Genomic DNA, 25778 nt, shown 5'->3' on the forward strand with positions numbered 1-25778 from the left:
ATGTATATTTATTTATATATTTATGTATTTATTTATTCTTATTTACATTTATTTGTATATTTATTTATTTTTAAAATTGGCAGCTCTGGCATTCCATACCCTCTTGTTTCTGCTCCGTTTATTATTATTCTTTTTTTCTGAAACTTTCTCGAAAAGTCATGAAACTTGGCACACACGTCAGAACTGGCAAAAGATTAGGTATGATATGGTTTGCTAAGGTGGGTGTGGCAAAATGGCTCGACAGCGCCACCTATAAATTTTCAACGAAGTGCATCTTGAGCTATGTTTCACGTACTTGTACGAAAATCGGTATAAACATGTACCACACCAATATCTACAAAAAAGTCTCTTGGTACGAAATCCAAATCCCAACAGGAAGTCAGTTATTATTTTTTTTACTCAGCAAAAATTTTGTCTTTTTTGCCGTTTTCAGGGGTTGTACTTTAATGAACTCCTCCTAGAGATTTATTCAGATCAACACCAAAGTTTGTCAGTGTAATCTAAAGGCCTTTGCAATGTTAAATTGCGAAGATCTAGAGTTTTCGTTTAAGGGTGTGTGATTCGCCATGAAAAATGAAGTTACTATAACTCAGACATACAATGTCCAATCTGCACCAAACTTCACATGTTTGATAAGACTCCTAACCTGAACAGATTAACATTCTCAAATTTAGTTATAGTCATAGCGCCACCTGCTGGCAACAGGAAGTGAATGCTTTACACTGCAATGAACTACTCCTAGAAATTTAATAAAATCAACATTGTGTTTTGGTCAGTTTAATCTAAAGGCCTTTGCGATAGTGAATTGTGAATATATTGAGTTTTCGATAAAGGGCGTGTCCTTGGCGTCATGACAAAGTTTGATGTCTCGCCATGGGAATAAAATTTGTAACTCAGGCATAAAATGTCTGATCTTCCCCAAACTTCACATGTTTGATAAGAGTCCTGGCCTGAACACAACTGAAGGCCAATATTTCATTGGGTGTGGCAAAATGGCTCTATAGCGCCACCTATACAATTTCAACATAGCGTGCCTCAAGCTCCGTTTCACATACATGTACGAAAATCAGTACACACATGTAACACACCAATACCTACAAAAAAGTCTCTTGGTAGGAAATCTGAATCCCAACAGGAAGTTGGTTATTTTGAATTTTCTCTGCAAAATTGGTGTCGTTTTTGACATTTTCAGGGGTTGTACTTTAACGAACTCCTCCTAGAGATTTATTCAGATCAACACCAAAGTTTGTCAGTGCAATCTAAAGGCCTTTGCGATGTTAAATTGCGAAGATCTTGAGTTTTCGTTTAAGGGCTTGTCCGTGGCGGCCTGGCGAATTTCGATGATTCGCCATGAAAAAGGAAGTTGCTATAACTCAGACATACAATGTCCAATCTGCACCAAACTTCACATGTTTGATAAGACTCCTGACCTGAACAGATCAACATTCCCAAATTTAGTTATAGTCATAGCGCCACCAGCTTGCAACAGGAAGTGACATATTTTACGCTGCAACAAACTACTCCTAGAAATTGTTTGACATTAATGTATTTTTTGTGGTCAGTCTAATCTAAAGGCCTGTGCAATGTTAAATTGTGGAGAACTTGAGTTTTCGTTTAAGGGCTTGTCCGTGGCGGCCTGGCGAATTTCGATGATTCGCCATGAAAAAGGAAGTTGCTATAACTCAGACATACAATGTCCAATCTGCACCAAACTTCACATGTTTGATAAGACTCCTGACCTGAACAGATCAACATTCCCAAATTTAGTTATAGTCATAGCGCCACCAGCTTGCAACAGGAAGTGACATATTTTACGCTGCAACAAACTACTCCTAGAAATTGTTTGACATTAATGTATTTTTTGTGGTCAGTCTAATCTAAAGGCCTGTGCAATGTTAAATTGTGGAGAACTTGAGTTTTTGTTAAAGGACGTGTCCATGGCCCCATGACAACATTTGATGTCTCGCCATAGCAAGAGAAGTTGTTGTAACTCAGGCTTAAAATGTTCGCTCTTAACCAAACTTCACATGTTCGATAAGAGTCCTTGCCTGAACACATCTGAAGGCCAATATTCCATTATAATGATAGCGCCACCTGCTGGCAACAGGAAGATTGGCACATATAAATGACTTTGACATATTCTGATTATATTTATGACTTTAAATGCATATTTCTCATCGTTCGTATTTTTTACTAAAGCCACTCGGTGGCGGTGTGCCCGGGTGCGAGGGCCCGTTCATCGCTGCTTGCAGCTTTAATTATTACTATTATTATTAGGGCCCGAGCACTGCAGTGCGAGGACCCTATTGGAATTGCTCCGTTTCTTCTTCTTCTTCTTCTTCTTCTTCTTCTTCTTCTTCTTCTTCTTCTCCGTCATGAAGCGCATTTTTGAGGGCCTAAACATGCTCCAAAACTCACGAAACTTTGCACACGCATCAGGACCGGCGAAAAGTTACATCTGATATAGGTTTCAGAAGTGGGTGTGGCAAAATGGCTCGATAGCGCCACCTGGTAAATTTCAACGGAGTATCCCTCGAGCTACGTTTCACGTACATGCATAAAATCAGTACGCACGTGTAACACACCAATACCTACAAGAAAATCTCTTGGTACAAAATCCAAAACCCAACAGGAAGTAAGTTATTTTGAATTTCCTGTACGATTTTTGTGCAGTTTTTGCCGTTTCCATACCTCGTACTTTGACGAACTCCTCCTACAATTTTAATCGGATTATCTTCAAATTTGGTGAGGGTCATCATAAGACCTTTGTGACGTTAAATTGCGAAGCTTTTGAGTTTTCGTCAAGGGGTGTGTCCCTGGCGGCCTGACAAAGTTTGATGTTTCGCCATGAAACAGGAAGTTGCTGTAACTCAGGCGAGCAATGTCCGATCTGCCCCAAACTTCACACGTGTGATGGGTGTTCTGTCCTGAACAACACCCATGACCAAATTCAGTTATAGTCATAGCGCCACCTGCTGGTAACAGGAAGTGACATGGTTAATACAGTTATGGACTCCTTGCAAAATAATAAAAGGCATCAACAAGGGTTAAATAGGCTGGCAAAATTTTATAAGCATGCTAATACATGCTAACAACATTTAGCTAAGTGCTAAAGCATGCTACTAATGCAGGGAAACAGGAAGTTGCTGTAACTCAGGCAAGCAATGTCCGATCTGCCCCAAACTTCACACGTGTGATAGGTGTTCTGTCCTGAACAAACACCCATGACCAAATGCAGTTATAGTCATAGCGCCACCTGCTGGTAACAGGAAGTGACATGGTTAACACAGTTATGGACTCCTAGGAACATATTAAAAAGTGCCAACAAGTGTTAAATAAGCTGGCAACATGCTAGTAACCTACTAATACATGCTAGCAACAATTAGCTAAGTGCTAAAGCATCATATTATTGCAGTGAAACAGGAAGTTGCTGTAAATCAGGCAAGCAATGTCCAATCTGTCCCCAAACTTCACACGTGTGATGGGTGTTCTGTCCTGAACAAACACCCATGACCAAATTCAGTAATAGTCATAGCGCCACCTGCTGGTAACAGGAAGTTACATGGTTAACATTGTTTGCGACTCCTAGGAACATATTAAAAAGTGTCAACAAGTGTTAAAAAAGGCTGGCAACATGCTAGAAACATATCAATACATGCTAGCAACACTTAGCTAAATGCTAAAGCATGCTAGTGATGCAGTGAAAAAGGAATTTGCTGTAACTAATGCAAGCAATGTCCGATCTGCCTCAAACTTCAAACGTTTGACAAGAGTCCTGTCTTGAACACATCAACATGCCCATATTTGATTATATTCATAGTGCCACCTGCTGGCAACAGGAAGTGGCATGTTGAACACTGTTATGGACTCCTTGCAAAATAATAAAAGGCATCAACAAGGGTTAAATAGGCTGGCAAAATTTTATAAGCATGCTAATACATGCTAGCAACATTTAGCTATGTGCTAAAGCATGCTACTAATGCAATGAAACAGGAAGCTGCTGTAACTCAGGCAAGCAATGTCCGATCTGCCCCAAACTTCACACGTGTGATGGGTGTTCTGTCCTGAACAAACACCCATGACCAAATTCAGTTATAGTCATAGCGCCACCTGCTGGTAACAGGAAGTGACATGGTTAACACAGTTATGGACTCCTTGCAAAATAATAAAAGGCATCAACAAGGGTTAAATAGGCTGGCAAAATGTTATAAGCATGGTAATACATGCTAGCAACATTTAGCTAATTGCTAAAGCATGCTACTAATGCAGTGAAACAGGAAGTTGCTGTAACTCAGGCCAGCAATGTCTGATCTGCCCCAAACTTCACACGTGTTATGGGTGTCCTGTCCTGAACAAACACCCATGACCAAATGCAGTTATAGTCATAGCGCCACCTGCTGATAACAGGAAGTGACATGGTTAACACAGTTATGGACTCCTAGGAACATATTAAAAAGTGCCAACAAGTGTTAAATAAGCTGGCAACATGCCAGTAACCTACTAATACATGCTAGCAAATTTCAACGGTTTGACAAGAGTCCTGTCCTGAACACAACAACATGCCCGTATTTGATTATATTCATAGTGCAACCTGCTGGTAATAGGAAGTGGCATGTTTAACACTGTTATGGACTCCTTGCAAAATAATAAAAGGCATCAACAAGGGTTAAATATGCTGGCAAGATTTTATAAGCATGCTAATACATGCTAGCAGCACTTAGCTAAGTGCTAAAGCATTCTACCAATGCAGTGAAAAAGGAAGTTGCTGTAATTCAGGCAAGCAATGTCCGATCTGCCCCAAACTTCAAACGTTTGACAAGAGTCCTGTCCTGAACACATCAACATGCCCGTATTCGATTATAGTCATAGCGCCACCTACTGGCAACAGGAAGTGTCACGTGTAGCACTTTTATGGACTCCTGGCATCATTAAAAAGTGTCAGCAAGTGCTAAATACACTGGCAACATGCTAGAAATATACTAATACATGCTAGCAACACTTAGCTAAGTGCTAAAGCATGCTACTAATGCAGTGAAAAAGAAACTTGCTGTAACTCAGGCCAACAATGTCCGATCTGCCCCAAACTTCAAACGTTTGACAAGAGTCCTTTCCTGAACACATCAACATGCCCATATTCGGTTTTAGTCATAGCGCCACCTACTGGAAACAGGAAGTGGCATGTTTAACACTTTTTTGGACTCCTGGCAATATATTAAAAAGTGTCAGCAAGTGCTTAATACACTTGCAACATGCTAGAAACATATTAAAACATGCTAGCAGCACTTAGCTAAGTGTTAAAGCATGCTATTAATGCAGTGAAACAGGAAGTTACTGTAATTCGGGCATGCAGTTTCAAATCTGCCCCAAATTGAACAAGTTTCATAAGAGTCCTGTCCTGAACACATCAACATGCCCGTATTTGATTATAGTCATAGCGCCACCTGCTGGCAACAGGAAGTGGCATGTTTAACACTGTTATGGACTCCTTGCAAAATAATAAAAAGCATCAACAAGTGTTAATAGGCTAGAAAAAATTCTAGAAGCATTCTAAAACATGCGAGCAACACTTAGCTCAGTGTTAAAGCATGCTAATAATGCAGTGAATGAGGAAGTTGCTTTAACTCAGGCAAGCAATGTCCGATCTGCCACAAACTTCACAAGTTTGTTTAGAGTCCTGACCTGAAGACATCTACGTATTCATATTTTGTTATACATATAGCGCCACCTACTGGCAACACTTGCTATGCCTTATTAGCAACACAGTTAAATATGCCTTTGTGTGCTAAACATGCTAAATATTTCTCAAATATGCTAGCAACACTTAGTAAGTGCTAAAGCTTGCTATTATTATTATGAAACAGGAAGTTGTTGTAACTCATGCATACAATAACCAATCTGCCCCAAACTTCACACTTTTTATAATAGTCCTGGCCTGAGCATAACTAAAGGTCAATATTCAATTATAAATATAGCGCCACCTGCTGGGAACAGGAAATTACTTTTTTTACACTAACTTAAACATGCAATGTCCAATCTGCCCCAAACTTCACATGTTTGTTAAGAGTCCTGGTCTGAGGACTTCTACATGTCAATATCCAGTTATAGTCATAGCACCACCAACTGGTAGCAGGAAGTATGGCACATATAAGGGAATTTGATGCATTTATTTAACAGTATCCACTTTAAAAATCATATCACCTACTGTTGGCTCTTTCCCAACAGCCATTGGGTGACGGTGAGCCCGGGTGCGAGGGCCCTTTCATCGATGCTTGCAGCTTTAATTCTTCTTCTTCTTCTTCTTCTTTTTCTTCACCGAAATGAATCGCATTTTTGAGGGCCTAAACATGCTCCAAAACTCACAAAACTTTGCACACGCATCAGGACTGGCGAAAATTTACATCTGATATAGGTTTCAGAAGTGGGTGTGGCAAAATGGCTCAATAGCGCCACCTGTTATATTTTAACGGAGTGCGCCTCGAGCTACGTTTCACATACATGCATGAAAATCGGTACACACATCGGTACACCATTATCTAAAAAAAGTCTCTGGGTACAAAATCCAAAACCCAACAGGAAGTAAGTTATTTAGAATTTCCTGTACGATTTTTGTGCAGTTTTTGCCATTTCCATGCCTCTTACTTTGACGAACTCCTCCTACAGTTTTAAACAGATTATCTCCAAATTTAGTGAGGGTCATCATAAGACCTTTGTGATGTTAAATTGCGAAGATTTTGAGTTTTTGTCAAGGGGTGTGTCCCTGGCGGCCTGACAAAGTTTGATGTTTCGCCCTGAAACAGAAAGTTGCTGTAACTCAGGCAAGCAATGTCCGATCTTCACCAAACTTGACACATGTGATAGGTGTTCTGTCCTGAACAAATGACCAAATTCAGTTATAGTCATAGCATCACCTGCTGGTTACAGGAAGTTACATGATAAACACTCTTATTGACTCCTAGGAACATATTAAAAAGTGTCAACAAGTCAAGTTACCTTTATTATGTTTAAATACATTGCGTCAAAGCAACTGAACAACATTCATTAGGAAAACAGTGTGTCAATAATGCAAAATGATAGTTAAAGGCAGTTCATCATTGAATTCAGTGATGTCATCTCTGTTTAGTTAAATAGTGTCTGTGTATTTATTTACAATCAAGTCAACAATATCGCTGTAGATGAAATGACCCCAACTAAGCAAGCCAGAGGCGACAGCGGCAAGGAACCGAAACTCCATCGGTGACAGAATGGAGAAAAAAACCTTGGGAGAAACCAGGCTCAGTTGGGGGGCCAGTTCTCCTCTGACCAGACGAAACCAGTAGTTCAATTCCCGGCTGCAGCAAAGTCAGATTGTGCAGAAGAATCATCTGTTTCCTGTGGTCTTGTCCTGGTGGTCCTCTGAGACAAGGTCTTTACAGAGGATCTGTATCTTGGGCTCTAGTTGTCCTGGTCTCGGCTGTCTTTCAGGGCAGTAGAGGTCCTTTCTAGGTGCTGATCCACCATCTGGTCTGGATACGTACTGGATCCGGGTGACTGCAGTGACTCTCTGATCTGGATACTGTTACGTCCCAGGGCCTCCTTAATTGGGACTGTCTCTTGTGTATGTGCCTTGTGTGATCCTTTTTCTCGCCCTCTCAAGTGCTGACAAGGACTAACAGGTGAAGACCAATTAGTGGATGATTCTTCTGATGACTGCCCTATCCTGATTGGCCCACAAGAGGAAATGCTTGAAGATAAAAGACAGAGTTGGGATGTCTGGAGTGTGGAAATTTGGAGCGAGAGTAACTTCTGCTGATGTCACTAGAGTTTATAGCTGATTTGTTGTGATTAGAAGTTTGTTGATGAGTTTATAGTAGTCCTCTTGTGGGAGAATTTATTCAGCCCAAACGTGAGTTATTTTCTTTTGTTGTTAGAACTAAGGTTTATTTTTGTTTTCTTTTGTTTTCATGGGAAGCTGTAGGGAGGTGGTTGCTATTTATTTTGATTATACGTTTTCTCCTGTTTAAGATCAGTTAGGGAGTTAGGGTAATCTTTTCTATTTTGTTTTCTTTTTATTTTGTAGGTTAGTTAGGTTTGTTTTTGGGAGTTAGTAGGTTTTTTTTATGTTGGCCTGGACCCCTCCTGAAGTTATATTTGCTTCCTTGTGTTTAATAAATTCTATCCTGTTGTGAGTCAGTAGAAGGGGAAAAACTCCCTCCATTTTTCCACCATTTTCTTTGTTACTCCCTCCCATCCCCTAGACTGGGGAGGTATGTAATAAATTTGGGGCTCGTCAGCTTGTTTGTTTGGCTGCTTTCTTTTGGTGGAGAAGAAGACGTTGAGTGAGTATGGCTTTTGAGTTAGTCTCATTTACTCTTTGTCCCACTGTTGAGGTACTTGACAAGTGCCGTAAAGATGACTTGTTACAAGTGGCTGACTTTTTTTCTTGACCCAGGTCATTTGATTTCTGAGTGCCGGTCTTGGAAGCAGAAAAATTTTTCTAGGAAAGCTGAAAGTGTTGCTTTTGTCAACCCTTCTGAGGTTAGTGAAAGCATGAGTGCTGCTTCAGTGTACCAGCCGTTTCTCATGTCGGGTTTTGTCTCATTATCTGCTGATTCTGAGTTAAGACCAATTACAATTCTCAGGGACACAGGTGCCCCCCAGTCTATTATATTGGAGAGTGTATTGGCATTTTCTGCTGCAACATATACTGGCTCTGATATTTTAGTACGTGGCATTGAACTGGGATGTGTTAGGTTACCTCTCCACACCGTTTGTCTAACCTCTGATCTTGTTTCAGGAGTTGTTGAGCTCGGAGTGCGCTCAGAGCTGCCTGTGGAGGGAGTTGGTCTTGTGCTGGGTAATGACTTGGCTGGTGGTAAGGTTTTTTTCTAGCCCACTGGTTATCGAGAAGCCTGTATCTTCAACGTCTGATGATGCTAGTTTGTTCCCCTCAGTTTTTCCTGCATGTGTAGTGACTTGTGCTCAGAGCCGGAAGTTTGAGGATGTTATTGACTTGTCTAAATCATTTATGAATTCTTCTCTAGAACTTGAGGAATGCAAGTTATTTGTTACTCCGAGTAATTTGAGTCCAGGTACTGAATTCAATCAAACCATTGAACTGGGTCCTCTAAGAGTTGGAAGGGAACAGTTGGCGGCTGCCCAAAAGTCTGATCAGAGCTTGAGGAACTGTGCTGATGCAGCAGTTGATCAAGTAGACAAGCCTGAAGCTAGGGTCGTGTTTTTTTGGGATGATGGTATTTTGATGCGACGGTGGAAGTCTAGTATTTCCAGTGATGAGGCTAGCTGGAATACACAATTTCAGATAGTTTTACCCTCTGGTTATCGAAACCAGGTTTTAAAATTGGCTCAAGAGAACGTGCTCGCAAGTCATCTGGGTATTACTAAAACTTTCAAGAGGGTTTCAAGGTATTTCTTCTGGCCGAGCATGAAATCCACAGTTTCAGAATTTTGGCGGTCTTGTCATGTATGTCAGGTGGCTGGGAAATCTAAAGCAATGATTCCCCCAGCACCATTACAACCAATTCCGGTGATGGGAGAACCATTTGAGAGATTGATTATTGATTGTGTCGGCCCTTTGCCGAGGGCCAAATCGGGTCATCAGTATATTCTGACTATGATGTGTGAGGCGACACGGTTCCCTGAAGCTGTTCCCCTGAGATCACTTAAAGCCAACATTGTTGCCAGGGAGTTAGCAAGGTTCTTCTCTGTCTTCGGTTTGCCAAGAATTATACAGACTGATTTGGGGACTAATTTTACCTCGAAGTTGTTTAAAGGCCTATTGACCGAACTTGGAGTAAGTCATCAAACCTCAAGTGCCTACCACCCCCAGTCACAAGGTGCACTTGAGCGGTTTCACCAAACGCCCAAGTCCATGCTTCGTGCATGTTGCCTTGCTTCTGGCAAAGACTGGGTGGAAGGGCTGCCTTTGTTAATGTTCGCAGCACGTGAGTCTGTGCAAGAGTCACTAGGGTTTAGCCCAGCTGAACTTGTTTTTGGTCACACAGTTCGTGGACCCTTAAAATTGCTCAGTGAGCAGTTGGTCTTTAAAGGTGCCATGTGCAAAAATTGAGCTAAAAATATTTAAAAAGTTACTGACATGCATCAAAAGTATGAGAAGAAATAAGGGCGATGATGTCATTAAAAAAATGTAAAGTTATAGTGCTGCAGAGATATCAACCTTAATTAGAAGTAGCATTACTAGCCCCGGCCCGACAGGTGTCGTAATACCAGTTTCGGCCATGGGAGGCGGTATGCGGGCAACATAACCACCAGCCAACCTGCAATACACGAATAAATCGCACGGCTTGTGTGCGTAATCTAACCTGATGTCAATCAAGCGGAAGGATGGTTGAAGCCCTTGGCAAGAGACCACCACCCGTTACAGGGAAACAACCGTGCTCTGAAACACAAATCAAATCCGATAAGAAAAGGAGCCGAACCAGAGTAAACATCGGCACTGCTTTCAATCGCTGGAGACAACTGATGGACCTGAAAGAAATGAGGTTCGACACCGAACTTGCAACATTTCTTTTGGATTGGTAAGTTAGATGCTGTTAGTATTTTGCTAGAAGTTTGTTTTATATGTTTGTGTATTTTTTTTCGGGAAGTTATAACATAGAAATGTATCGAAGGCTGTTCTATAAACGTGCTAATGTTAGCGATGGCTAACCGTAGCTGCGTTTGATAATTAGCTAGCTATAACTTACCCATATTTTATATATCATAAGTAACCTGCTCTGTCTAGTCTGTTGGTCTCCGTGTCCTCTTTGCTTCGTGGTTTTTCTGTACGTGAGAAAATTAGCGTGTGAAAAAATTCAATTGCGTGTGTCTCACGGTGAATGCTTGAGAGTTGGCAGCTCTGGTTACGCTAGCTTGGTCAACATCAGCTGTCTGATGTTGACCAATGATGTTGACAGAATGCTGTCTGTCAAATTAATTTAATTCCAATAATGTGTATATACAACTCAATGTAATATGAACAAAACGAATATGAACATATTCACTGGTAAAGGTGAAGGGGAGTAGCTTGAAGATGTCATGTTTCAAAATCACTTGACATCACCCAACGTTCCTCTGGAGGCAAAACGTCCTCTTATAGCAGCGGTTCTCAATTCCAGTCCTCGCGCCCCACTGCTCTGCATATTTTGCACGTTTCTCTTTGTTAACACACCTGATTCAGATAATCAGCTCGTTAGAAATGAACTCCGTGCATGATCTGTTTTTCAAATGTGCATTGCTCCCTACTCTCTGAGCAGGGGAAATCTGTTGAAGTTTACCTCACATCGAAACATTCATTCACTGATTTGTGCTGTGCAGCGTCTTTAAACATGGACAACTGTGACATCATATACATCTGTAAATCAATACAATTTAAATTCACGTCTTGCACACTTCAATGCACTTTGATTGGAACATATAGCTACGTTCACTTCGAACTGGAATCATGGCTGAATATCCTGTGATGACCACTTCGCAGGGCACTTATGTTCGAATAGAACAAATGTCTGAAGCTCTAAGAGAAACGTTCAAAATGTGCAGAGCAGTGGGGCGCGAGGTCTGCAATTGAGAACCGCTGTCTTATAGGCTTCGGCTATGCTCTAGTGTTGTTGTGAAGGTAGGGGCGGAGCATAGAGACTATGCTGTTTCTCGTTTGTTACTCTAGAGTAGACCAATTCACTTTATTGAGGCATACTGCCCTCATCTGGTATGGAATGTGGGGTATGACTTGATTTTTTTGCCAGATATGACAGATGGCACCTTTAAACCTTCATTACCAGTGACCGTGCAGGAATATGTCAGCTCTTTGCGTGTACGTCTTCAGAAGGTTTGTGAAGTGGCTAAAGAACATCTGGCTGCCGCTCAGGGTAGAATGAAGGCTCGTTATGACCAGAAAAATGTTTCTCGTAAATTTCAGTCTAAAGATTCAGTGATGGTTCTACTCACTGTGCCGGGGTCTGCGTTGCAAACTAAGTTTGTTGGACCTTACATTGTTGATAGGCAGCTAAGTGAAACCAATTATGTGATCCGAACTCCTGATCGGAGACGAAAGACTCGGGTGTGTCATGTCAATATGTTGAAGGCCTATGTTGACCGGAATGAGTCAAAGTCATTCAAGTCTGTACATGTTGTTTCTCCTGTTGAAACTGTTCATCCAGTTATGCCTCTTGCTTACTGCCCTGAGCAAGATGGGTTGGTAGTAAATGATGCTCAGATGTCATGTATTGGCCTGAAGAATTCTGATGTTTTAAATAACCTTGAGGTTCATCTTGTACCCCTCTTTAAGGAGCAAAGTAGGGATATTGTTAAACTGCTTGGAGAACATCCCACTTTATTCTCAGATGTACCACAACAAACCACCGTGTTAACTCATGATATGATATCGATGTAGGAACGGTTGTCCTTATTAAGCAACATCCTTACAGGGTTAACCCCAAGAAGAGAGAAGTTATGCGGTTGGAGGTGGAGTATCTGTTGCACCATGGACTGGCGGAACCTAGCAATAGTCCCTGGAGTTCTCCTTGTTTATTGGTGCCAAAGGCAGATTCTTCCTTGCGGTTTTGTACAGATTACCGCAAGGTAAATTCCATCACTAAGCCTGACTCTTTCCCCTTACCAAGGTTAGAGGATTGTGTTGACCGGGCGGGTTCATCGCAGTTTGTCACCAAGTTGGATCTCCTCAAAGATTACTGGCAAGTTCCTTTGATGGCTCGAGCATCAGAGATTTCTGCCTTTGTGACTCCTGACAGCTTTCTGCAGTATAAGGTCATGGCCTTTGGTATGCGAAATGCACCAGCTGCATTTCAGAGGCTTATGCAGGAAGTATTGTCCGGGGTTACAGATTGTGAAGCCTACTTAGATGATATTGTCATCTTTTCACCTACATGGAGGGATCATGTGGAAAAGTTGAACTGTGTGTTTGATAGGTTGGCTGCTGCCAATTTAACTTTAAACCTGGCCAAATGTGATTTTGCCAAAGCTGTCGTTACCTATTTAGGCAAATAGGTTGGGCAGGGACAGGTATGTCCTGTGGAGGAAAAAATATCTGCCGTTGTTGAATTTCCTATTCCTACCACCAAAAGAGAACTACGTAGATTTCTGGGGATGACCGGCTACTATAGAGGTTTTTGTAAAAACTTTGCCTCTGTAGTTTCCCCACTTACAGACCTTCTTAGTACCTCTAAGAAATTTGTTTGGACTCCAGAATGTGCTCATGCTTTTAATGCTGCCAAGGATATTTTGTGTAATGCACCAGTGTTGTCTGCTCCAAATTTCGCCCTCCCGTTTAAATTACAGGTGGATGCAAGCGCTGTTGGAGCTGGAGCAGTGCTGTTACAGGAGGACCGTGATGGAATTGATCACCCCGTGTGCTATTACTCAAAGAAGTTTTCAAAGTGCCGGCAGAGGTATAGCACTATTGAAAAGGAGACATTGGCACTGTTACTAGCCTTGCAGCACTTTGAAGTGTACTTGGGAGATCACTGTAACCCAGTCATCATTTACACTGACCATAACCCCCTGGTTTTCCTGTCCCAAATGGCTAATTCCAACCAGAGGTTGATGCGGTGGTCCTTGATGGTGCAGGGATACCATCTGGATATTCGCCATAAGAAAGGCTCGGAGAATGTTGTGGCCGATGCCCTGTCCAGGGTCCATTCAGTGGAAAACTAAGTGTATTAATGGGTTGGGGGTTGTTTACAAACTTTTTGGTTAGTTTGAAATCTCGTGGTGGGGGGTGTTATGTCCCAGGGCCTCCTAAATTGGGACTGTCTCTTGTGTATGTGCCTTGTGTGTTCCTTTTTCTCGCCCTTTCAAGTGCTGACAAGGACTAACAGGTGAAGACCAATTAGTGGATGATTCTTCTGATGACTGCCCTATCCTGATTGGCCCACAAGAGGAAATGCTTGAAGATAAAAGACAGAGTTGCGATGTCTGGAGTGTGGGAATTTGGAGCGAGAGTACCTTCTGCTGATGTCACTAGAGTTTGTAGCTGATTTGTTGTGATTAGAAGCTTGTTGATGAGTTTCTAGTAGTCCTCTTGTGGGAGGATTTATTCAGCCCAAACGTGAGTTATTTTCTTTTGTTGTTAGAACTAAGGTTTATTTTTGTTTTCTTTTGTTTTCATGGGAAGCTGTAGGGAGGTGGTTGCTGTTCATTTTGATTATACTTTTTCTCCTGTTTAAGATCAGTTAGGGAGTTAGGGTAATTTTTTGTATTTTGTTTTCTTTTTATTTTGTAGGTTAGTTAGGTTTGTTTTTGGGAGTTAGTAGGTTTTGTTTGTTATGTTGGCCTGAACCCCTCCTGAAGTTATATTTGCTTCCTTGTGTTTAATAAATTCTATCCTGTTTTCACATTACTTGTGCTGTTGTGAGTCAGTAGAAGGGGAAAAACTCCCTCCATTTTTCCACCATTTTCTTTGTTACTCCCTCCCATCCCCTAGACTGGGGAGGTATGTATTAATACAGACTGGATCTGGTGGCTACGGTGACCTCGGAATAAGAGAGAAACAGATAAATATTAGCGTAGATGCCATTCTTCTAATGATGTAGCAAGTACATAGGGTGTTATGGGAAGTGTTTCCGGTTCCGGTTAACCTAATTAATGCAGCCTAAAAATCCTTTAACGGATTTGGATATTAAAAGCATATTAGTATGTTATGTGTAAGCCAGGTTAAAGAGATGGGTCTTTAATCTAGATTTAAACTGCAAGAGTGTGTCTGCCTCCCGAACAATGTTAGGTAGGTTATTCCAGAGTTTAGGCGCCAAATAGGAAAAGGATCTGCCGCCCGCAGCTGATTTTGATATTCTAGGTATTATCAAATTGCCTGAGTTTTGAGAACGTAGCGGACGTAGATGATTATAATGTAAAAGGAGCTCATTCAAATACTGAGGTGCAAAACCATTCAGGGCTTTATAAGTAATAAGCAATATTTTAAAATCTTTACGATGTTTGATAGGGAGCCAGTGCAGTGTTGACAGGACCGGGCTAATATGATCATACTTCCTGGTTCTAGTTAGAACTCTTGCTGCTGCATTTTGGACTAGCTGTAGTTTGTTTACTAAGCGTGCAGAACAACCACCCAATAAAGCATTACAATAATCTAACCTTGAGGTCATAAATGAATGGATTAACATTTCTGCATTTGACATTGAGAGCATAGGCCATAATTTTGATATATTTTTGAGATGGAAAAATGCAGTTTTACAAATGCTAGAAACGTGGCTTTCTAAGGAAAGATTGCGATCAAATAGCACACCTTACTAGGTTAGGTTCCTAACTGATGACGAGGAATTGACAGAGCAACCATCAAGTCTTAGACAGTGTTCTAGGTTATTCAGGGGTGATAGTAGAAAAAAATCCTGAGCCTGAACTTTTTTTTTTCAATTATAATACTCCAAAGTAACCAGGAATTGTAGGAAAAATAGGTAAAACTAGTAAACTAGGAATTGATTAGTAGCGTAAACATTGACTTAAGGGCATGAAAAAGGAGATATTCATTTTTCTGCAAAATATGCACTATTTATTTTAAATATTTTTTTGAAACTTACTGTGCCCAAAAAAAATAAAAACGCATGTAATACAACACAAAATTTGTTTATTCAAAACCATTTGCTATTAAGAGAACAATAATTGGCAATAATTTAAAGTGCTTCAAGAACTGAAAAACAGTGAGAAATAAATAAAAATAAGCAAATACAGTTTACTACAGAAAACATTTTCCCCTTCCTTCATTTCTTCCTTTTTGAACAGGTTTTCGGGTTAGCAGAACCTTTCCTTTTCAACATGTTTGATGGCAGTGCAGATGATGCTTTGGATTGGCCATGAAAGAGTGGGAAATAACGTGTTGGTAAAGAGGATGTGGTAGCTGATGCTGAGGATGTGGTGGCTGATTCAGAGGAGGTTTTAGCTGGTGCTGAGGTTGGGGAAGCTGGTGCAAAAAGATGTTGTCTGTCTAGTCTAGAGGAGAACTAGAAAAAACAAAAAACGTCCAAACCAAGTTAAGATTAACAATTTTATTAAAAGCTTGGCTTATTGAATATCAGATCCCTTTCTACGAAAACACTTTTTGTAAATAATATGATCACTGATCATAATATAGATGTTCTCTGTTTGACAGAAACCTGGCTAAAACCTGATGTTTACATTATTTTAAATGAGTCCACCCCCCAAGATTACTGTTATAAACATGAGCCCCGTCTAAAAAGCAAAGGTGGAGGTGTTGCTTCAATTTATAACAACGTTTTCAGGATTTCTCAGAGGGCAGGCTACAAGTATAACTCGTTTGAAGTAATGGTGCTTCATATAACATTATCCAGAGAAACAAATGTTAAAGATAAATCCCCTGTTATGTTTGTACTGGCTACTGTATACAGGCCACCAGGGCACCATATAGACTTTATTAAAGAGTTTGGTGATTTTACATCCGAGTTAGTTCTGGCTGCAGATAAAGTTTTAATAGTTGGTGATTTTAATATCCATGTTGATAATGAAAACGATGCATTGGGATCAGCATTTATAGACATTCTGAACTCTATTGGAGTTAGACAACACGTTTCAGGACCTACTCATTGTCGAAATCATACTCTAGATTTAATACTGTCACATGGAATTGATGTTGATGGTGTTGAAATTATTCAGCCAAGCGATGATATCTCAGATCATTATTTTGTTTTGTGCAAAATTCATGTAACAAGAAGTAGAATTTACAATTTTGGCTATAAGTATGGAAGAACCATCACTTCTAACACAAAAGACTGCTTTTTAAGTTATCTTCCTGATGTAACCAAATTCCTTAGCATATCCAAAACCTCAGAACAACTTGATGATGTAACAGAAACTATGGACTCTCTCTTTTCTAGCACTTTAAATAAAGTTGCTCCTTTACGCTTAAGGAAGGTTAAGGAAAACCGTTTGACACCATGGTATAATGAGCATACTCGCACCCTAAAGAGAGCAGCCCGAAAAATGGAGCGCAGCTGGAGGAAAACAAAACTAGAGGTATTTCGTACTGCTTGGCGGGAAAGTAACATATCCTACAGAAAAGCATTAAAAACTGCTAGATCCGATTACTTTTCTTCTCTTTTAGAAGAAAACAAACATAACCCCAGGTATTTATTCAATACAGTGGCTAAATTAACGAAAAATGAAGCCTCAACAAGTGTTGACATTTCCCAACACCACAGCAGTAATGACTTTATGAACTACTTTACTTCTAAAAATCGATACTATTAGAGATAAAATTGCAACCATTCAGCCGTCAGCTACAGTATCACATCAGACAGTGCACTATAGACCCCCTGAGGAACAGTTCCACTCATTCTCTACCATAGGAGAGGAAGAATTGTATAAACTTGTTAAATCATCTAAACCAACAACATGTATGTTAGACCCTATACCATCTAAGCTCCTAAAAGAGGTGCTTCCAGAAGTCATAGATCCTCTTCTGACTATTATTAATTCCTCATTGTCATTAGGATATGTCCCCAAAACCTTCAAACTGGCTGTTATTAAGCCTCTCATCAAAAAACCACAACTTGACCCCAAAGAACTAGTTAATTATAGACCAATCTCGAATCTCCCTTTTCTGTCCAAGATACTAGAAAAGGTGGTGTCCTCTCAATTATATTCCTTCTTAGAGAAAAATGGTATATGTGAGGATTTCCAGTCAGGATTTAGACTGTATCATAGTACTGAGACTGCTCTCCTTAGAGTTACAAATGATCTGCTCTTATCATCTGATCGTGGGTGTATCTCTCTATTAGTTTTATTGGATCTTAGTGCTGCGTTTGACACAATTGACCACAACATTCTTTTGCATAGACTTGAACACTTTGTTGGCATCAGTGGAAGTGCATTAGCATGGTTTAAATCGTACTTATATGACCGCCATCAGTTCGTAGCAGTGAATGAAGATGTATCCTATCGATCACAAGTGCAGTATGGAGTACCTCAAGGCTCAGTACTAGGGCCGCTACTTTTCACGCTTTATATGTTACCCTTGGGAGATATCATCAGGAAACATGGTGTTAGCTTTCACTGTTATGCTGATGATACTCAGCTCTGTATTTCTTCGCAACCCGGTGAAACACACCAATTTGAAAAACTAATGGATTGCATAGTCGATATAAAAAACTGGATGACGAGTAATTTTTTACTGCTAAATTCTGAAAAAACAGGTGTTAATTATAGGACCTAAAAACTCCGCTTGTAATAACCTAGAACACTGTCTAAGACTTGATGGTTGCTCTGTCAATTCTTCGTCACCAGTTAGGAACCTAGGTGTGCTATTTGATCGCAATCTTTCCTTAGAAAGCCACGTTTCTAGCATTTGTAAAACTGCATTTTTCCATCTCAAAAATATATCTAAATTACGGCCTATGCTCTCAATGTCAAATGCAGAAATGTTAATCCATGCATTTATGACCTCAAGGTTAGATTATTGTAATGCTTTATTGGGTGGTTGTTCTGCACGCTTAGTAAACAAACTACAGCTAGTCCAAAATGCAGCAGCAAGAGTTCTTACTAGAACCAGGAAGTATGACCATATTAGCCCGGTCCTGTCAACACTGCACTGGCTCCCTATCAAGCATCGCATAGATTTTAAAATATTGCTTATTACTTATAAAGCCCTGAATGGTTTAGCACCTCAGTATTTGAATGAGCTCCTTTTACATTATAATCCTCTACGTCCGCTACGTTCTCAAAACTCAGGCAATTTGATAATACCTAGAATATCAAAATCAACTGCAGGCGGCAGATCCTTTTCCTATTTGGCGCCCAAACTCTGGAATAACCTACCTAACATTGTTCGGGAGGCAGACACACTCTTGCAGTTTAAATCTAGATTAAAGACCCATCTCTTTAACCTGGCCTACACATAACATACTAATATGCTTTTATTATCCAAATCCGTTAAAGGATTTTTAGGCTGCATTAATTAGGTAAACCGGAACCGGAAACACTTCCCATAACACCCTATGTACTTGATACATCATTAGAAGAATGGCATCTAAGCTAATATTTGTCTGTTTCTCTCTTGTTCCGAGGTCACCGTGGCCACCAGATCCAGTATGTGTCAAGATCAGAGGGTCACTGCAGTCACCCGGATCCAGTACGTATCCAGACCAGATGCTGGATCAGCACCTAGAAAGGACCTCTACATCCCTGAAAGACAGCGGAGACCAGGACAACTAGAGCCCCAGATACAGATCCCCTGTAAAGACCTTGTCTCAGAGGAGCACCAGGACAAGACCACAGGAAACAGGATGATTCTTCTGCACAATCTGACTTTGCTGCAGCCTGGAATTGAACTACTGGTTTCGTCTGGTCAGAGGAGAACTGGCCCCCCAACTGAGCCTGGTTTCTCCCAAGGTTTTTTTCTCCATTCTGTCACCGATGGAGTTTCGGTTCCTTGCCGCTGTCGCCTCTGGCTTGCTTAGTTGGGGACACTTCATCTACAGCGATATCGTTGACTTGATTGCAAATAAATGCACAGACACTATTGAACTGAACAGAGATGACATAACTGAATCCAATGATGAACTGCCTTTAACTATCATTTTTGCATTATTGACACTGTTTTCCTAATGAATGTTGTTCAGTTGCTTTGACGCAATGTATTTTGTTTAAAGCTCTATATAAATGAAGGTGACTTTGACTTTTGACTTAGTGAAGAGGAGGCTGTGGCAAATGGAGGACATCTGGCTTGTCCAGGGGTGGTAGCTGGAGAAGATGGTTTGTCTGGTGTTCTGGCCTGTTGACCAGAGGAGGTGGTGGCTTGTGCAGAGGAGGAAGAGACTGGCACATAGGATTTTTTTGGTGGCCATTTCTTTTTCAGGGCCTGCTGACCAGAGGAGGTGGTGGCTTGTTCAGAGGAGGAAGAGACTGGCACAGAGGATGTTTTTGGTGGCCATTTCTTTTTCAGGGCCTGCTGACCAGAGGAGGTGGTGGCTTGTGCAGAGGAGGAAGAGACTGGCACAGAGGATGTTTTTGGTGGCCATTTCTTTTTCAGGGCCTGTTGGCCAGAGGAGGTGGTGGCTTGTGCAGAGGAGGAAGAGACTGGCACAGAGGATGTTTTTGGTGGCCATTTCTTTTTCATGGCCTGTTTACCAGAGGAGGTGGTGGCTTGTGCAGAGGAGGAAGAGATTGGCACAGAGGATGTTTTTGGTGGCCTTTTGATTTTTCTGGCCTGTTGAACCAGTTTGTTTGCCTCCTTTGAGGACTGCATCCTTGCTGCCTCACTCAGCCTTCTCTGCTTTAATGCCTGTTCAGTCTCTTTCTTTTTCTGTAAATGTAATTGGTAGTTTTGGAATGATGAAAGGCAGGCTCGCCTCAGAGGCTGGTCAATGGTCATAGTTGAGGCTGTCCTGTCCCTGGCTTTAAGTGTGGACTTGATTACTGCGAGGCTCTCATAAGTTTCCACATTCATGGAGCACCTGTCATCGTCAAGGATATCATCCATCAAATTAAATGATCCTTCCACCAAGGGGCCTGTGAAAATGGACAGAAGTGCTTTAACTAGCTTGCACAGGGTCGGATACCTCGCATCCCTCTTTGCCTTTTTCAAGGAAGCAACATGGCTCCACCAGTCTACATCGACTCGACAGTCGCCTTCAGTGTAGCTCTGTAGACGAAGAAGCATGTCCCCATCCAGTTGGTAGGCCCGGCATTCTTCTACCAGCTGACCAATCTCTTCTGGAAGGACAGCATTTGGCAAGGCTTCTCCTAATGCGGTCAAAGCTCCAATGACTCCATCAGATTGCATTAGAGATGGAGTAAGAGCAGAGAGTGAAGATAATATGATGTTATCCAAGGGAAGGTTTTTTAGCAGAAACTCTGCTGACCTCATATACCCTTCTCTGAGAGAGTCATAGATATGATCAACCCACACCTTTCCCTCCACACGGGCTTTGTTCATCGCAATGTAGCAAAACTGTCCAACAGAGAGCCTCTTGTTTGGCAGTTGCAAATCCCTTCTCCATACATCAACCTTGAGAATCTCTTTGTGACTCAGTGGGATAGCCTTTGGTCTCATAAATTTGCCCAGGAGCTCTCTTACAAGGGCCACCATTTCCACATGCACCAAATGCACCATCGGCTTTTCATGCTGAAGCTTTTTGGCAAATCTCTGAAATGTTGGAAGGACCCCTGCAAATATAAAAAACAAAATAATTTAATATATAATATAATATATATAATTTAATATAATATTTAATATACAACCAGTGTTGGGAAATATCTGAACACAAATATGATTATGCATTTAAAATACAATATATAACTAAATAATAATACAACTGAATTTTGTTCAAGCTAAATATTAATCGGGTGGTTTTATTAAAAATTATTTAAAATATTCCTATATGAATTTCTAGTCCTGTGACTCATTGGCTGTCTAAAGATATTTATTAAAATACAACCATTCACTGCCAAAGACGTCTTTAACGTTTTTTTTTAACGGGGCAAGCTGGGGAATGATCGGGCGAAACGTATCCAAATATACTTTGCTTGTAAATAAAGACTGTACTGACGAATTTATCCTGATCGCACAAAATGAACCACTAGGTATCAGCAGATCACTTTCATCTACAGGAGTAAGGACAATGGGCCTCATTCACCAACCGTTCTTATGAAGAAATTTGTTCTTAAAACCCACTTACGCAGTTTTTACGAAGTGTTCTTTGGTAAAAACAGAAACTACGAACACTCTCGAGCACTCTTGCGCACATTTGAGACTTGTTTTGTGCAAAAATAAATGGTTATTGCATTTTCATCATATCTGCAGATGTAAAATATAATAGAATTTAAATTACAACTATATATTTGATCATTTTGGATATTTTTGAATAAAAATATTATAATTATTTTTTAATAAAAATATTCCACTCTATTACAAAGCATTAATGTATTTTAGCATAAATAAACAACAAATAACACTTTTAAAATTTTTATACTAGCTACTAAATATAATGACCCATTTACAGTTCAATTCCTGCAGCAGTGCAGAAATGGGATTCAGCATGATCAGAACAAAACATTGAACGATTCTGAGGTTTAAGAACACCTTTGTGAATCTGCCTAAGAGTTTTCGTAGGACCTTCTTAAGAACACAGTTAAGAACATTCTTAGGAAGTAAATGAGGTAATTGGTAAATGAGGCCCATTGTTACCTTGTTAACACAGTTCTTCACAGTACTACAGTACTCCACAGTTGATGATATTCTCATTAATTTGGTTATTGTTGCTGTAGAAAGGACCTGACTGTTTAATTTGTATCATGTATAAAATGACGTAGGTCATAGCCAGATATGCCAGTGGACTGCAACCACTTATTAACTTAAAATGTTACTTTTACTCTTACATTTAAGTTGCAATGAGTTTGCCTAGTCATAAAATACCTCTGAATAAGTCGATCATGACCTTCATTCTTTGAAACTCTGTAATGAGCACAGAGATTCGTGCCTTTCTATCTTGGTTTGTTCCTGTTCGGGATGCCACTGCCTGCTCTTGCTGAAGTACTTGTATCCTGGCCTTTTCCTCAACTGAGAGCTCATGTCTCTCAAACACTTGATACAGAAGCCTTCTGTAGCACGCACACACACACACACACACACACACACACGCCTATGTAAATAAATGTATACATTACATTCCTTAATATGCGGCTAATTTACTACTTTCTGAATACCAACTAACCATTCTAAACTAATAAAAGATGGTGCATCATTAGGCCTATATCCCACAAGGGCTAAAACCAAAACAAGCAAGACACTAAATTTGTTGTTATTAAAATGATTTGCATTACCTGTATTTGTGTTCTTCTTTCGGATCCAGCACATGATAGTAGTGCACCACGAGCACATCCAGGAGCTCATTCATCCTGTTGCATACCTCGAGCATTTGAATGAATCTGTTACTGATGGGCCTTATCAAGCTCTTCGGGGGGAGGTGGAGTAAACTTTGAAACTGTGCAAAAATCTCCTTCTGTTTAGGTGATTTCTCTATATCATAATAAATATCAGAGCAAAAATCTTCCACATCTGAGCCAAACGGTCTCATGAGGGCCCTAGCAGTATTGGACACCATGTGAACAGTGTCTCCTGATATATCCAGGAGATTAGGGTTCTCCTTCCTTGCTAACGTTTCAAGCCCAGATTTCTTTCCCCTCATCACAGCACAATTGTCCAGAAGAATGCTAGTGACTTGTCTCCACTCCAGCCCATATGATTGCAGGACATCTTTTAGTTGCAGCATCAGTGCTGAGGCATTTGCAACATTAACCTTTTTGCTGGCAAGATGCTGTGTTTTCACACTGCCTGCATCCTCGTCATGCTTTTATCCGTGGCTTCATCAATGTTAAGTGAAAACATGTTGTTCTTGAGCTTGTAGGACAGATTTCTTTTAAATTCTGGCGAGATGCCGTGTGTAATTAGATAGCCCGCATGCTGCCTCGAGACAGACAGATGCGTAAGGGCGAGTTTATCCTCCGCTAATTTCTTACACAAAGTGACGAGTGGATGAGCAATCGTAAACGACAGATCAAACTCGGCAATGAAGGAGCACAAGCGAATTTTTAAATGAGCCACGCGATCGGTCATTGACGGTCGGATATCTGCTGTGGCTGTTGCCCCCGGCAAACGTGAGGTGTGTGGAATTGCTCGGACAGCTGCTTTATGACTAGGTTCTTACTCGTGCCGTGGCAACACTTTTTTCCCGCTAGTTCCATATAGTATTTTTTTTGCGCACAAAGTGCAGAAACATGCGCCTGCTTGCAGGAGTTTTTGACACCAGCTTCCAAAGGGCTTTTCATCTCTACCCACCTCCTCTATCCAAGACCAGCGCCATTTATTCTTAATGCCTTTGTCAATACGTTTGGTGTCTTCCCCTGGCTTCATAAAGTTGCTTTCCATGATGACTCTACTATATTTCGCGCGGCCAGTGTTGGTATGGAAACACAAAACAAATTTGCACGTGGAGTGACTGCTGAATCAATCTGATTGGCCAAAACCCAAGACCAGCCCCTACCCTATTACCGAATGGCTGAAGTAGGCTTACTAGTGTGGTTTAGTGAAAGCGCCACTCAGATCTTGGGAACTGTCAGATCACGCGACAGTTCTCAGTTTTTTTCGCAGACAAGTCTGTACGCCGGAAATCCTGTGTGCCGCCGGAGTGCTATCAGGCATGGTTATTACAAGCAAAGTTTTTAGGTCCTATAATTAACACCTCTGTTTTTTCAGAATTTAGCAGTAAGAAATTACTCGTCATCCAGTTTTTTATATCGACTATGCATTCCATTAGTTTTTCAAATTGGTGTGTTTCACCGGGCCGTGAAGAAATATAGAGCTGAGTATCATCAGCATAACAGTGAAAGCTAACACCATGTTTCCTGATAATATCTCCCAAGGGTAACATATAAAGCGTGAAGAGTAGCGGCCCTAGTAATGAGCCTTGAGGTACTCCATACTGCACTTGTGATCGATATGATACATCTTCATTCACTGCTAAGAACTGATGGCGGTCATAAAAGTACGATTTACACCATGCAAATGCAATTCCATTGATGCCAACAAAGTGTTCAAGTTTATGCAAAAGAATGTTGTGGTCAATTGTGTCAAACGCAGCACTAAGATCCAATAAAACTAATAGAGAGATACACCCACGATCAGATGATAAGAGCAGATCATTTGTAACTCTAAGGAGAGCAGTCTCAGTACTATGATATGGTCTAAATCCTGACTGGAAATCCTCACATATACCATTTTTCTCTAAGAAGGAATATAATTGTGAGGATACCACCTTTTCTAGTATCTTGGACAGAAAAGGGAGATTCAAGATTGCTCTATAATTAACTAGTTCTTTGGGGTCAAGTTGTGGTTTTTTGATGAGAGGCTTAATAACAGCCAGTTTTAAGGTGTTGGGGACATATCCTAATGACAATGAGGAAATAATAATAGTCAGAAGAGGATCTATGACTTCTGGGAGTTGAAGGAGCTTAGGAGCTTTTAGGAGCTTAGATGGTATAGGGTCTAACATACATGTTGTTGGTTTAGATGATTAAACAAGTTTATACAATTCTTCCTCTCCTATAGTTGAGAATGAGTGGAACTGTTCCTCAGTGGGGCTATAGTGCACTGTCTGATGTGATACTGTAGCTGATGGCTGAATGGTTGCAATTTTATCTCTAATAGTATCGATTTTAGAAGTAAAGTAGTTCATAAAGTCATTACTGCCTTGGTGTTGGGAAATGTTAACACTTGTTGAGGCTTTATTTTTCGTTAATTAAGCCACTGTATTGAATAAATACCTGGGGTTATGTTTGTTTTCTTCTAAAAGAGAAGAAAAGTAATTGGATCTAGCCGTTTTTAATGCTTTTCTGTAGGATAAGTTACTTTCCCGCCAAGCAATACGAAATACCGCTAGTTTTGTTTTCCTCCAGCTGCGCTCCATTTTTCGGGCTGCTCTCTTTAGGGTGCGAGTATGCTCGTTATACCATGGTGTCAAACTGTTTTCCTTAACCTTCCTTAAGCGTAAAGGAGCAACTGTATTTAAAGTGCTAGAAAAGAGCGAGTCTATAGTTTCTGTTACATCATCAAGTTGTTCTGAGGTTTTGGATATGTTAAGGAATTTGGATATATCAGGAAGATAACTTAAAAAGCAGTCTTTTGTGGTAGAAGTGATGGTTCTTCCATACTTGTAACAAGAAGTAGAATTTACAATTTTGGCTATATGAAGTTTGCATAGAACTAAATAATGATCTGAGATATCATCACTTGGCTGAATAATTTC

This window comes from Carassius carassius, chromosome 43, assembly GCF_963082965.1.
Source record: "Carassius carassius chromosome 43, fCarCar2.1, whole genome shotgun sequence".
Lineage (NCBI taxonomy): Eukaryota > Metazoa > Chordata > Actinopteri > Cypriniformes > Cyprinidae > Carassius > Carassius carassius.